The following is a 14589-nucleotide window of genomic DNA, read 5'->3' as shown; positions in this document are numbered from 1 at the left end:
ATGAGTCTTAAATGTGTTATTTTAACTCGAAAATTTTTCTGCGTGTTTATAACAAGCTTATAAACATACATGCGCACGCGTTTGAGAAAACATTAATCCTAACATTGTTAACTAATTAATTTTCCACTGAGTACACATTCGGGGCAAAGTGACCGGGGTAAACTGAGCTGCAAAGAAAAGATGCGCGAGTGATGTGCGCAATAACATAACCTGTCAGCTCGCTGGGAAACCCCGCGAATCTAACCTAACAAAAAAATTAAAAATCTGCCACAGTTTTTGACAACCACGGTTCAAAAAAAAAACAGAAACTGACGTGCTACACACGTCATCTCAGCGCAAGGGGTTAATATTTACCTATATCCTTAATTAAAACTCGTATTTTATTTCAGCCATACATGGGGTAAAGTGGTCGTTTTGGTATTTTCCTTTCAAGTTGAATTTTAATATACTTTAAGTCCATTTTAAGTATTGCTATTCTTCATTTATCAATAGTAATGTTCAAATTATATTGCAAATCTATTTCCACACATTTTTATGGAAAGGGAAAAATTTTATTCGACTTCAAACTTTTTTCGCGTCACTTTGCCCCGGTCTCCCCTATTATCCGCAGAAGTAGCAAGCATCGTGCAAAAAAAATATTTACAACGTAATTACAATAAGTTAATATTCTTCTAATATTCCTGCGATTTTATTATAAGCTTTAATCTATCATGCGTAGATTAAACAAATTTTCTGTGAAATTCGGGCTTATCTTGTTCCATTCTTCCAGTAAAATTTCTTTGAGCACTTCTTTGGTAGATGGTGCTAAACTAAAAGCATATGCATAATTAAGGTTTATACCAACGTAAACTATAACGAGTAGTTGTGGATATAACATTATAGTTCAGCAAGTTAAAATATGTTATACGTATGGGTAGTTGTGGATTTAACAGCAGTTAAATAAGTAAAATATGTAATACGTATGGGGTGGGCGGATACTTTTATCTGTACATAAATGCACTGATCCCATTTCAACGCAACCAATGCTGCGGAACAAAACCTTGCTAAGAAATCAATTTGATTAATGCATCCCGTCTGTACCCGAGTAGGTATGTAGTGTCATAATTAGTCCCTGTCTTCTTCCAGATGTCCTGAAGAATCGGGGTTTGGTCACTTTTGTGGAGAAAGCATAATACATAACGTCGGCAATAGTGCAAAAATAAAATAAATACCGCGTATCTGCAGAAGTAGCAAAATTGTTTCGCTTTTTTTTAAAAAAGTCACGCCATGCGAAATAGCCAATGGGAAGCCGCCTTTTTATCATCGGAACCAGCGGGGTTCAAGGATACCGCGAATCTGCCTCTCTTAGCAAGTTGGCGGCAAACCCGCGCATTTACAAAGAAATCAGGTGAAGTGGCGGCACGTTTGGTGCGTGAAAGTGACTTTACACAGAAATTAAGCATTTTTATGATGAATTGATGTTAGTATTTGTTACAAGGAGTGCTAAAACTGTCCCGAAAAAATTCAGTCGCAGAAAACCCCCTTCAGATGGCTGAAACATTAAGTCTTTTCTTCCTCCCGCAAAATCGGTAAAATGCAGAACCGCGGTATTTACAAACTGCTCATACGCGATTTTGCACTATCGCCGACGATAACTCGAGCGAAAAGCGTGGTGGGGATCAAAATCCGAATCACCATATCGCCTCCCACGTACTTGTTTACACGCTGCCTACCATTACACTCGCTATGTCCTGCCCGTCTAAATCTAAAGCTTCAACTTTTCGCCTCTGATGAAGAAAGAAACTCTCCTCTGCCTAAATTTTCTCGATTCCCGATCTGGTCAATATTGTGTATCCTCCAACGCTTGGCGATTCCTCCAAAGAATCCACCTTCATCTGCGTTTGAACTTAGCAGATGGGCGCATTTCTGACAGGACACGCTGAAAAGAACACTAAGAGAATAGTACAAATACATTTAATAAACAGATTGTAGCTGGGGACACGTTAATACAGTACAAAAACAATCGTTCATCATTGAAATCAATTCTACGCGATGTGTCAACACCTTTGAAGTTTGAATGTCTGTGTTAATACTGCTGACACAGTTGAAGCCGGGAATCCACCGGGAAGCTAAGCCAAGCTAAGCTAAGCTGTGCTATGCGATGCTATGTTTTATCGTAGCTTTTGGTGGAAACGGTTCCATAAGAATGTATTGAAGCTAATTTTTTTAAAACGTATCATAGCGTAGCATAGCATTGTATAGCATAGCATAGCATTGTATAGCATAGCTTAGCGTAGCATAGCATAGCATAGCATAGCATAGCAGAGCTTAGCTTCCCGGTGGATCCCCGGCTTAACGCCGTTTCTTATAATATTTTTATTACACAAATGGTACACGGAAACGTTCGATAATTTTTGTTATTACGTATATTAGAATATTTCTTTGCCAGCTGGTTACTGAAAATGAAACGGGTAATATCGAGCCACGAGTGAACAGTCACGTTAATTGTTAAATGTAAAGACAGGATCACTGTTAATTTCGATGTCTGTTGCGCTAGTGTTAAAGAAAGAATCGTGCACCCCAAGTGTAACGAAGCTGTAACTTAAGAGAGCGTTAAATTTCACACGAATATGATCATTAGTGTCCGTTAAATTAGTAAGATTATAGAAAGACACCCGAATGAAAGTAAGCCTTATATTCGTTAAAGACTAAACGACAGGGACAGTTCAGGAAGTTAAAGTTTATTTGTGTTCCAGCATCTCTCACAAGCCGGTCTGATCTCCCAATATGCGTCGCGTAGTTGCGTCTTATCGATTCTTTCATTTTCTTCTCAGAACATAGAAAGCGTGGAGACACGTAGGATCTTTCGTCAGACATCCTCTTAAACCTCGTCAGACGACATAGGTACAATTCTAACTTCTGTGTATTTAAATTGCGATAACTTCTTTTCGAGAAGCAGCGGAGCGCCGAAGTTTCGCGACGTCTCTAAATTTTTGGTCTAGTTTATGTAGACCAAATTTCAGAAAAATATCTCAATCCCCTTCCGAGATAGGGGGTCGAGTCGAGGGTTGCATCCGTAACAGCGGCATTGGCACAATGGCGCCCTCATATATTTAGTATGAAGATAATGCAAGAAAAAAGAATTCGATTTTTTTTAATAATAATGTTACTTTATTCTAAAAAAAAAAATAGATAATTTACATTATAAAAGAAAGCTTGGGAATTTTTTTTATCGATTTTCGTTGAGACTAAATGTTACCAATTTATCGTACAAATTATACCGACGGAGAGGGAATATTCATATAAAATATGCGAGGGTGCAATTGTGCCTCTGTCGACGTTGTAAAATTGTGCCGTCCGACGAGGGTTAATTCTCTTAGATCCAGGAAAGAAATTTAACGCCATCAAGACGCCTGAATCATACCGAAATTTGCCGAAAGCTCTTCCGTTTTCGTTTGCTACAAATCAAGTAACAGGTGTGAAATTAATAGGTGTGTAGGACATCCTTCGAATCGACTGATATATGTACATAATCGGTTTCTGATGTTTACAACAATGTGAGTTTACAATCAATTACTTTCTATCGAATCTACTTACTATTTTCAATTGTGCGTTGAGCCCCTTCGGACCTAAATTACGAATGACCTTTATTCTTATACATTTGAAAGCAAATCAAATTGCATGATATTCTTCATTGTTAATCTATAGGAGTGTCTCCTAGTAATATACAGATTGCATAATCACGTTGTGTAATCAGAGCATTACTGTTTAAGAATAATGAGACGAAAGGAAAATAAACCCGGGCCCCTTCGCAGCTTCCATTGTAACATAGGTACGTACACACAACTGTTTTGTTCCTGATACAAAGTTTCAACGAACGTCATAAATTGTGCCGATAGCGCGCACCCCAAAACCGTTCTGATTAATCCATCCCTTCGGCTGGATAAGAGTAACACCGGGCAGAGTTTCGTTGCACCATTACGCCAAAGCGAGCGTTACGATTGAAGGAAGAACAGGCGACAAAGGGAAAGTTCATTAAGCCGCGTATCTTCTGTGACTCTTCCATACATTCGTTTTAATAGATAAGCGGACTAAACATCTCAACTAAATCATCAACATGTATATTTTTAGAACGTTTTAAGGTACCGCTTCTTTCGTCGCGAATCGTGCATGAGAGAGATCCAAGTGAACGCTATTAAAACACGCGACGGCACAAATGGAGTGAAGGTGACACGCGCGTTTCTTCTTTTTTTTTCTTTTTATTTTAATTGAAAATTGAAGCAATTAATCATAACATTTCATCGTTTGGTGAAACGAGTAATGTCGAGTTAAGTAGACGCGCCTCTAAACGTACTCCACAGGCCACCGAGAAGGAGAGGACGATGCAGTGTAGTAGGCAGAAGAAAAAAAAGGAAAAAGGAATCGCGAACCTTGCGTTAGAGCGCGAGAGAATGATGGCGTGAATGATATAGATGTTAACGTGTATACTTACTTACCAAGTAGTTACGTAATTTTTTTAAGGCAAGACTTAGACATTCCAGCGAAAATATTGGGACTGGGGTTGGGGAGGGGAGGGAAAGGGAAGAAAATATTGACACTAAATCGATAACAAAAAGAACCATTAATTCTAACTCTATTCTATCTCTATATTCTTCTACTGACTATATTTTTCTAATTATATTTGTACGTTGAATTGTAAGCACTAATTGACCAAGTTTTGTGCTTGAGGGAGGTAAGAATAAAAAAAAATAATAAAAAAAAAAACACGAATGAAAGGTGAAAAACAAAAAATTGTCGGCGAAAAGGTAACTGGCGACGAGTGGAGGAATATGTAGTTGTAGTATATACAAGTACGCGTTCGAGAGAAAACGAAAAGAAATAATTGGTTCGATAAAAAAAATGATGCGACAAAAATGGCCCGTGTTATTTTTTTGAGGTTGAGATTACGTTGCTCGTTTTTTCTATAAGATATCTAGTCTATTTTTTTTATGGATCTTCATTTGTCGACCGTTCAATACGCAGTCGTCTGTGGACGTACGTATTAACAAAAAGGTAAAAAGAACAAAAAAAAAAAACAGAAAACTAAGATGGAAAAAACAAAAACAAAAACGAAGAGACAGGGGGAAAGTATAAAAATAAGGGAGGTAAAGAAAGGATGTTGAGAGGAAAAAAAAATGGTTGACCGAAATATCTTAAGGGATCGCAATTCGGTTAAATTAATTGCGGCTAGTGCGCGCGATTGAGAATTGAGATATGACGTGCGATAACGATCGCGTGAAATCAATTTCTCTCACACGATACGTTATGGGTGTACTTTTAGATATCTCATACTGTATATGCGTAGTGTCTAACCAAAATCGAATTTATTAGGCCGTTTTGAAATTTGAGCGCCGTGCTTTGCTCTCGACGTATCGCATGATTGACATTATCCGATTCGTTTCTGGACTTCGTGACCAATCTTCTTACAGTAGTGGTTCTCAGTGAATACGTCAACGCCTTCTACTGTGCATCACAGGTGCGTAGGATTGTACGTACGCTCATGGGGTTCATCTTCTTCGTCGGGATTTTGATATCGGATTGTTTTACCAGTTATCGCATTGACAAACCTTTCGCAGGGTATCAAACGAATAACGCAGGAGAATAATAAAAGTTGTCTAAAGTACAGCTAGGAGCTTGTCCAGGCTCAGAGAGTGCATTCGCAATTGTTAGAAAACTTTAATGTCCAGCTCCGGTGATTGAGCGGTATTGGCAAAGGAATCTGCCACCGCGGGAACGGTGGCGCTAGTGTACCATAACAAATATGGACGACGCAAGTATACCTTTTACTATATGTTTATATGGATCCAGCGGTATAGAAGTTTATCTCAAAGTTATTTCTTGCAGTAAAAGTGTCGACAACACATTTAGACACAATTTTGGAATATGAAAAAAGTATGTGATGCGAATAATTTCAGTGGCTCCACTTTTTGGCAATTTTACGAGAACTTAAATTGAGATCATTGTTCGTTTTAGCGTTACAATTTGTTACACAACATTTATTTCTGCGTACAGTTCGTCGATACTGTGAGAATTGGTAGACCGCGATAAATTGTATACTTCATGGACGTGTATAGACGGAGCAGAAGCTGGGACTATCGGCAAGGGGAAAGGTGGAGGTCAGATAGAGGCACGTCGGGTTAGCTTCGGAAGCATTCGGCATGCATATCCACTGCGTTACCCGATTTGCCTGTATCGCTCCCCTTACCGAGAATCTTACCACCCCCGCAGCTTACGCTCCGTCCATATACTTACGTCTTTGGTATACTTGCGTCGGCCATTACTACTAGTTCGCGTACCGACCGCTAGTGTCGCATGCTAATGTTCTACTCCTGTTACTTATACTTTATTAGGAGCACTGATTTTTTTCACTAACTTTACGAGATAAAAGAATGCTCTCTTCACGAAACTTTTTTCAACACTTTATGCTATGAATATTAGCTCCGCGGAAAAGTTAATGTCGAACGAATATCTAAATTAAAAGTGCAGAGAATTCAGTGTGGTAACGTCTTATTGATGAATTAGGTACCTACTACTATTTCAACTGTCGCGTGTTACTCGCATCCAAAGTTTTGTGAATCGATAGACACACTTGTCTAAATAGAGTAGAATGTGATTAAACTCGACAAGAGGAAAAGAAATATTATTTTGCCATCTGTGCACGTTACACCCTTCGGTTAAAAACAATTCATAAGGAAGCATCCTAAGAAATTAAACTTAAGACAGTTCAGACAGAAAAGTGTGGTCCTGAATGTGCATAAAATGTTACTGTATATAGTATTATTGCGATGAAATTTTTCATATTTAACTCAATATTCATGAATGATATTCTTTACCGATAGACGTTCACAACAATTTCCTTATTGAGATTCTGAAAGTTCATGTATTTAGAATTTCATCGAACGGTGTATAGCAATAATAATACAACAAAAAAAAATGAACAATAATATTAGAATTCACAAAAAAAAAAGATCTCATATTGTATTTATCTCGGTCCGATTTGTTTGTAAAAAGATTTTCTATTTTTCTACGCGGATTCAATATTCGCACAAAATGTTACGCGTCATAGCCAGGAAGTTTCACTGTTACTCGTTACCCATTCACCTACCTTACTAAATTCTTAACTTGTTCCTTGAGAATGGAGCCACTTTCCGTTTAAAAAGAATGTCGAAATGTAGCCTGAGAACCGGCGTCTAGGAGACACCGCTTCGGATGAATAATCAAAAAAAAAAAAAAAAGAAGAAAAAAACAGAAAGAAAACTTTCCATTGCCACGTTAAAAAATTTACGCGAACGTTCGAAGCTCGCCGTTCCGGTGGCTTCGGATACCCTGAAAATCTGCGATGCACTCGTTACGATTAACATTGCACGAAGAAAATCATTGCACATAGAACTTCGTCAATTAAGGGATGCAGAAAGCAAAGGTGGTGCTCGAACAGGCGCACCAAAGAAAGAGAGAAAAAACCAATTGGTTACCAGTTAAAGATACTACAAGATATAACACAATCGGGACAATTATTATCCTGCTAAATGTTTAGCCGACAGCACAGACAATTCTTTTATACAGTGTTTATCTGATATTGTTAAGCCTTAACATTAAATATCGGAAAGAAATGCACATACGTCACTATACGGTCGCCATTGGCTAAGTGAACCTATTTTATATACACGGACTCGTAGAAATTAACGATTACATTACACGCGCGCGCACGAACATGCCCGCGCGCCACAACACACACACACACACACATATATATACACACACGATGTTTCAATAATCCCATTGCTCGTTTGAAGTAAAAGGCAAAGTACAGAGTACATGTGTCCCTTTATACAGAGATCAGTTTTGAAACTGTTAAATAGATTTATTTAATAAACAATACCGTATTCCAAGCGCCGATCGACCGATGCGGAATAAGGAAGAGCAATTCGTATCCGCGCGGAAACACGAAACATTGCAAAACACGTACACGATACCATACATCGATATCTACACGAAGCTATGTAAATTATTTACATATTTAGGTACATATTTACGTATTATAAGTATATGAGAACATGTACACACGTATGCATACATCCACGCGTAACATACATACATACATGACATAACATACATATACGTACATATTACATGTATAATATATACATACATATATATATATGTATATATTATACATGTATATATATATTTATATACATGTATATATATTTATATATATATGTATATATATATATACATATATATATTTATTATTATCAAAAACAAATGCAGAAGTAGTGTGTAAGTTGATTGTGACTACTTCAAGGAATCAAATTTGCATGTTACGAGGATAAATGGAAAGAGAATCGAGATGAGCAAAGGGTGTTGGGATAGGAGATTGCGAGAGGCGGGAGCGGAGAACGGGGGAAACAAGAGAAATGGAAATGGACAGAGAAAGAGCGGTGAAAAGGGGGACACGGAGCTTAGGAGTAATGTTAGTGAATTACGATATTGTGAACGGTTAAGCGTGCATCAAGGGGGCGCGAGTCGATACGCGTCCAGTACAATTCTTGCAACGTCCGAACCGAATTCAGAAGATTTTAAGGGGGAGCAAACTTTGACGAGCGTGACACTTTGGTAAAGCGAGTGCGAGCGAATTTGGAGGAATTTCTTCTGGACAGGGTGAAAAGAGCGGGGAGAAAAGTTTCTTCTATTTTAAAATGCTAGCCAAGACTGTCCTCCGACCTCTGTACTGTCCATACTCGTGCGCATTCGAGGTGTAGCCCCCTTGATCGCAGATTCATGTTTGTTTGGTTTTTATTGTCAGAAGTTTCTATTTTTCCATAATATCATAAGGAACGATAATATTTACTATTAAATATGTGTATGCGTATATATGGATGGAGCGGAGAGAAGTGTGAAAGAGGGATGTGCATGGAAATGAGAGAAAGGGGTGGAAGGAACTAGAGGGGACGGACATTGAGAAAGAAAGGGTTTGTATCGAACGATGAAGCGTCGGGATACCCTAGCAAACCGTATCAAACATGTATAATGTATATCCGTACACATGCATTCGTATTCTTAATTAATTAGTGACAAGGGAAACTAAAGAAACTAAAGGGAAACCCGGAGACACAATGATGTTGCGATCTCATGTCCAAGAAACGTATTGCACGCAAACACACACAGACACAGCTGTGTAGGTGAAGAGGGAAGAGAAGACTGGTGACGTGTGTCCACCAGTGTCCATACATTACGGAGAAAGGAAAAGGAGTGAAAGAACATGGAGAAAGAGAGAGAAAGGAAGAATGAGAGAATGAGAGAGAAAGGGAAACAATTTTTTTCTTGTTATAAACTAAGTGTGCCTAGTCAATAGAATATATCTGGTCAATTTTAATATTATATATATATATATATATATATATATGTATATATATGTATATATATATATATATATCATATATTATATATTATTACGATTATATTATTTAAACTTGATACCGTAATATAATGTGACACTTATCGGACATGAAAAAATAATGATACGACAATGATTGTGCTGTGTTGAACTACGAAATGTTGGCCTGTGACTATATTGTAGCTATTATACACATGTACACACATAAATGAGAAACCGAATCACACACACACACACGTACATATATATACATGTCTATATATGTAGGTTGTGCAACTTTTTTGAACGTGCCGAAAAACCGAATCGTGATTTCCGCGATAACGTGCAGCGGCGCATAATTATCTAATTAATTTGAACTCGCAACATAGGGAACATTAACATTCGCTGTGTGCGGTTCGTTGAGTAACTTGCAGTTGACTTCACTTCTAGACGGTTCGCCTTTAACTGTAACACTTGCCCCCCCAGCCACTGTACCCCGTGGGATAACGATAATTATGCGGCGTGACGTTGTAATTCGATCGTGTAGGTTCGCAGAATAAACGACCAATCTTCTTCTTCTGTTACGCTAAGACAACGATCGAATGGGCGACGACATTTCAGGCGGGCGATTTCACGATTCGCGGCCGACAGCTCAGACTGTCGGGGACTGTGTTCCGCGTCTCATTGCGAACTTGTTTGCGACCAAAAGATTTGCGAGAGAAACCAACGAAAAAGGAAAAAGAAAAAAAAAAGAAATAAAAACGGAGGCGAAGCGAAACAGAACGAGGAGGAAAGCAGGGTTCGAGCGCGATAAATGAGACGAGTCCCGAAGTGGTTTCGAACTCTTTGTCGATCTCTAACTCCTCTGCGAGCTTTAACTCGTTTCGATGCATCAAACTTTCGCGAGTAACGGCGAAACGATTCAGTTTATCGACAAGGACAGGCGATAACATTTCAAACCACATCGTGTAAAAACGATTGAAAGCGCGGAGTTGGGGTCATGTTCTGTCACGGTGAATCGTTTTACTTGTTGCTCCTTTTTCGAAAACCTCTTCGATCGTGCGCCCCTTTTATTTGCTAGATTTTCGCCCGAACGGAGAACACTCTTGAAAACATATGTTGAAAAATAGACATGAAAGAATGATGGTGTGTAGAAAACGAATGCGAAAGAGAGAGAAACGGATACAAAGAGAGAGAGAGAGGCGCGAGGGGGAGGGGAGAGGGGTGTTGCAAGGAAGAGAAAAAAGTAATGAAGGGAAAAAATGCACCGAGCGAGAATTATTTTTTCTAATAAAAACTTGTCCTATTCCAGCGGAACTCCCTTCCCCCTGGCTTGTTACACGTCAAATCGATATATTAACGATTGGCTTATGAACAATTTCGGGCGAAAGAGAGAGAGAGTGAGAGGGAGGGGGAGCGGGAGGGGGAGAGGGATTAACGGGTCATATCAAGGTTGGTTATGGACTAAGAAGGCTATTTAATTAGGATATAACTAAATGGTCTGTTTTAATGTGTCACGGGCTATACGTATTGTACTATAATATGTAATAATAAAGTATTTTGTTTGCTTCAAAAAAAAAAAAAAAAAAAAAAAAAACAGAAAACAATATTATTTCCCTCCGCCATTTCCTCTGAATATTTCCATCATATCCGTTTGTAGGGGAAAGTTCCCTATATTGGACCACTTAAGAAAGTACCTCCATAAATCGGAGTCACGTTCATAGTTTTGAGCAGAAAATTTGAGAACAATTTCAGGATTTCAGGTTTGTAATTGATACATAAATCTAATAAAACCCACTGAAACGCTATGCGACTGGTTAGAAAAAATATTTTCATACTGTCAACGGCCTAATCTAGAAAATTAACTTCCTAATTGTAACCACAGATATCCTAAATTAGAGCATGTCTATTTTCCATTATTTTAGGTAAGAACTTTTATTTAGAAATATACTTAGACTCTATAAATAAGAAATAACTCCGAGAAACATTTTACAGCATACTGAGAAAGAATAAATGAGCTTTTAACGAAATAATCAGTCGCTGTCCGACTGACAATTTATGCACGCATAATGAAGGCCGTCCTGAAAGAAATGGAAATGGTTGTAGCGTTAGGCTTTAATGCGGGGAAGTTGTGTCTTGGGATCACTAACAACTGTGCGAATTTTCCGGCCCAGTGAGTTAATATATTCTATTCCGACAAGAGCCTTGAAATTTCGAAGATCGAGTTGCAAGTATAAAAATGACCTTGAAGCCCTTCGCTCACCCTATGACAACTGAGTGACTCAGAACTCACCGCGTGGCGGTGGCTGCGTATGGAGATCTTATCTAACCTACCCCAACCACCCTACCTTCTGGACAATAAGACGAAATTTGTTAAATTGTCCTTAACGCGAAAGGAGGCTCGAAGTTGGGTTTATAGATTTGACGAAGGTGAAACGTTAGGTGCGTACTCAAACGCGGGCATATGACTGCGCGGCTGAAGGGTGGCCCGAATGAAATCATCCCTCGCGTCGACTCCAATTACTTTGCTGGATGCCTCCGTTACGAGCTTTGCCATACGCTCAACAGCCTGAGCGTGGCAAGCGTATTCCTCGAAGTCTCATGATTTGGGGGTTCTCTCCCTCCTCCAGCGTTTTCTTCAGGGCGGTGGCTTCAACACAGTCCAGTATAGGCGGCGAAATTATTGAACATTCCTCCCAATTGATCAAGTCGGCATAATCGGTAGCATCAAAATTCGACGAAGCTGAAGAACATTTTCGGATTTCTAACGACTTTAGTTTTTCACGTGCTGTCGGCTCTCTGTCATCGACAGTTGTCTCTATCATCGGTTAACATAGCCAAAAGGACGTTTTCTGGTAAGGCGGAGTATGTATTATTTGAAATTACATTATCAATGATTCACCTGTAATTATTGACTAACAAGGGGACACCGCGAACCCGGACTCACCGATTGGAACGCAACTTTGTGGGTTTTTAGAGTGACTCGAAACAAGAACAATGGTGTGTTTCACTTGGGCCCTGTCGCCCTTTAAGGAGGTGAAAACTAACCTCAAAGTCAAATTGGCACTTCCACTTTTTCGCGTATAACTTTCAAAGTAGAACAGACAGGAAAAAATGTTTCAAACAAAAGTTTAATGGTGCAATAAGTACTACAAAGTTGCGTTAAAAAAATTTTGAAAAGAGTTTTTTCCGTCAGTTATATAGTTTTTTTAAACTCTTTTCAAAATTTTGTTATTGCAAGTTTGCAGTGCATATTGCACCATTAAACTTTTGTTTGAAACATTTTTTTCTGCCTGTTCTACTTTGAGAGTTATACGCGAAAAAGTGGAAGTGCCAATTTGACTTTGAGGTTAGTTTTCACCCGCTTTTCACCTGCCGTTTAATATTTCCTCTCTACTTTTTTCTAACGTCAAGAACATTCTTTTGCGTCAAGAATTGACATTGTCAACTAAAAATTAGTGTTCGTAATGTATTAAAAAAAAAAGAAGTAATAATCAACGAAATAATAAAGATTGTCGAAATTCTTTATATTTGACAAGGAATATCTTTCAAGTCTCAACGACTCCCCACATTCCAACCAAATAGAATATTTTCAGCGCACCTTCCTCTACATAATTTCCCCCTTCACCCCACTCTTCAAATTGTTATTGCTTAAAACTGTCAGCGTTACGTGGGTTTACGCACAGGGTGGATGTGCGGCAGTAAATGCACACGTACCAGTGAATGGACATTCCTTATTAAAATGAGTAAAATAAGTTATTAAAATAAGCAATTAATTAATAGAGACTTTTTTTAATTTCTTGCTTCATATCCAAACAGTTTTTGCAGCACGTGCAATCAATCGCGCAGTCAAACATAATTTTATAATAATGTTCATTAGCCTTAAGTATTCATTTATTGGTGCAGTCACCCTATACGTTCGCATCCATCGTATCATTATTGTATTACTAATAGTTTTTACTAATATTTTTGTACACATTGGTCTCTTTTTCCTTGAATAAATTAATAATAAATGAATAGCAATGTACTATTTGACTTTTCCTTATGACTTGGAGACGAAATTGAAATCACTTAAAACAGCATTATTTAATGCTAAACTACTAAATAAACAGTTTTTAAACTTTTGGCCTGGATGTTCCACCGTTAATATTCAACTGTTAATATCTCGAGGACGAAGCCTTGGATCCCAAGACGGTGAGAGCCCGGGCAACACCGGGCAGGCACTTTAAGCCAGTGTTATATAAAACTGACTTTTCTAACACTTTTCCTTATTTTACTTTTAAGGGGATCCTCCGGTTAAAATTTTTCAGAAAATCGATTTTTTTTAACACCCTCTGAAAGTTTCACACCGAAATTCGTAACGGTATAGATTCTACAGTCTCATGACCAATTCAAGCTCCGAACGCAGGCATGAGCCGAGAACACTATGAACACGTTTTGCTCGAAACACGATATTTCGAGACGGTAACCACGATTTCGGAAGAACCGATTAAAAAAATCCTTGGGGCATTTGATTCGTAATTGGACTCGCTATCGCTGCACTACTTCGTTCAGACGTGCATCGACATCGTAGTTTTGGTGCTTTTTGCCCCAACAAGGGATGCTGCGATAGCCATTGAAATGAATTTTAAGAAATTCATTGAATATTTTATTTTGGACGATCCTGCGAGTAAATTTCGTGGTCACCGTTTCGGCATCTCTTTTTCGCAGCGCCTGCACTAAGCGCCACCTAGACAATGCGTCCAGACCGGAAAGGAATACAACTTATAGTTTATGATACATATGCTTTCACTCGTTCCACGTCCGTGAGGCCAGCACTGTTCCGTAACACGCTGGTGCCTACGCCACATGTCGTGTATAGACATGTTTTTGGAGCGCAAACATGTATGGAACATGTAGCTTTACGATATCGTTTGCTTGGCATTCTCATGGCTTCATGATACCCTAACAGAAAGTGTACTTAATTAAACTTTTATACATTCTAGATGTAATTAGCACCTTTAAGGTTCCCTGCCTGTAAACAACTAAATTGGACAGGACCAAATCAAAGAAATTTTAGGTGTAAAAAACATTGAAATCACAAAATCACAAATGTGACGCCACTTGTAAAAGTTGAAAAATTTTTAGCAAACACTCTTTCATTTGCCAGTGCCACGCTCAGCCACATATATGTTTCTACGTGTATTGATTTTTGA

The sequence above is a fragment of the Andrena cerasifolii genome, chromosome 1, assembly GCF_050908995.1.
Source record: "Andrena cerasifolii isolate SP2316 chromosome 1, iyAndCera1_principal, whole genome shotgun sequence".
Taxonomy (NCBI): domain Eukaryota; kingdom Metazoa; phylum Arthropoda; class Insecta; order Hymenoptera; family Andrenidae; genus Andrena; species Andrena cerasifolii.
The sequence above is the reverse complement of the archived record's forward strand: the minus strand, read 5'-3'. Positions refer to the sequence as shown.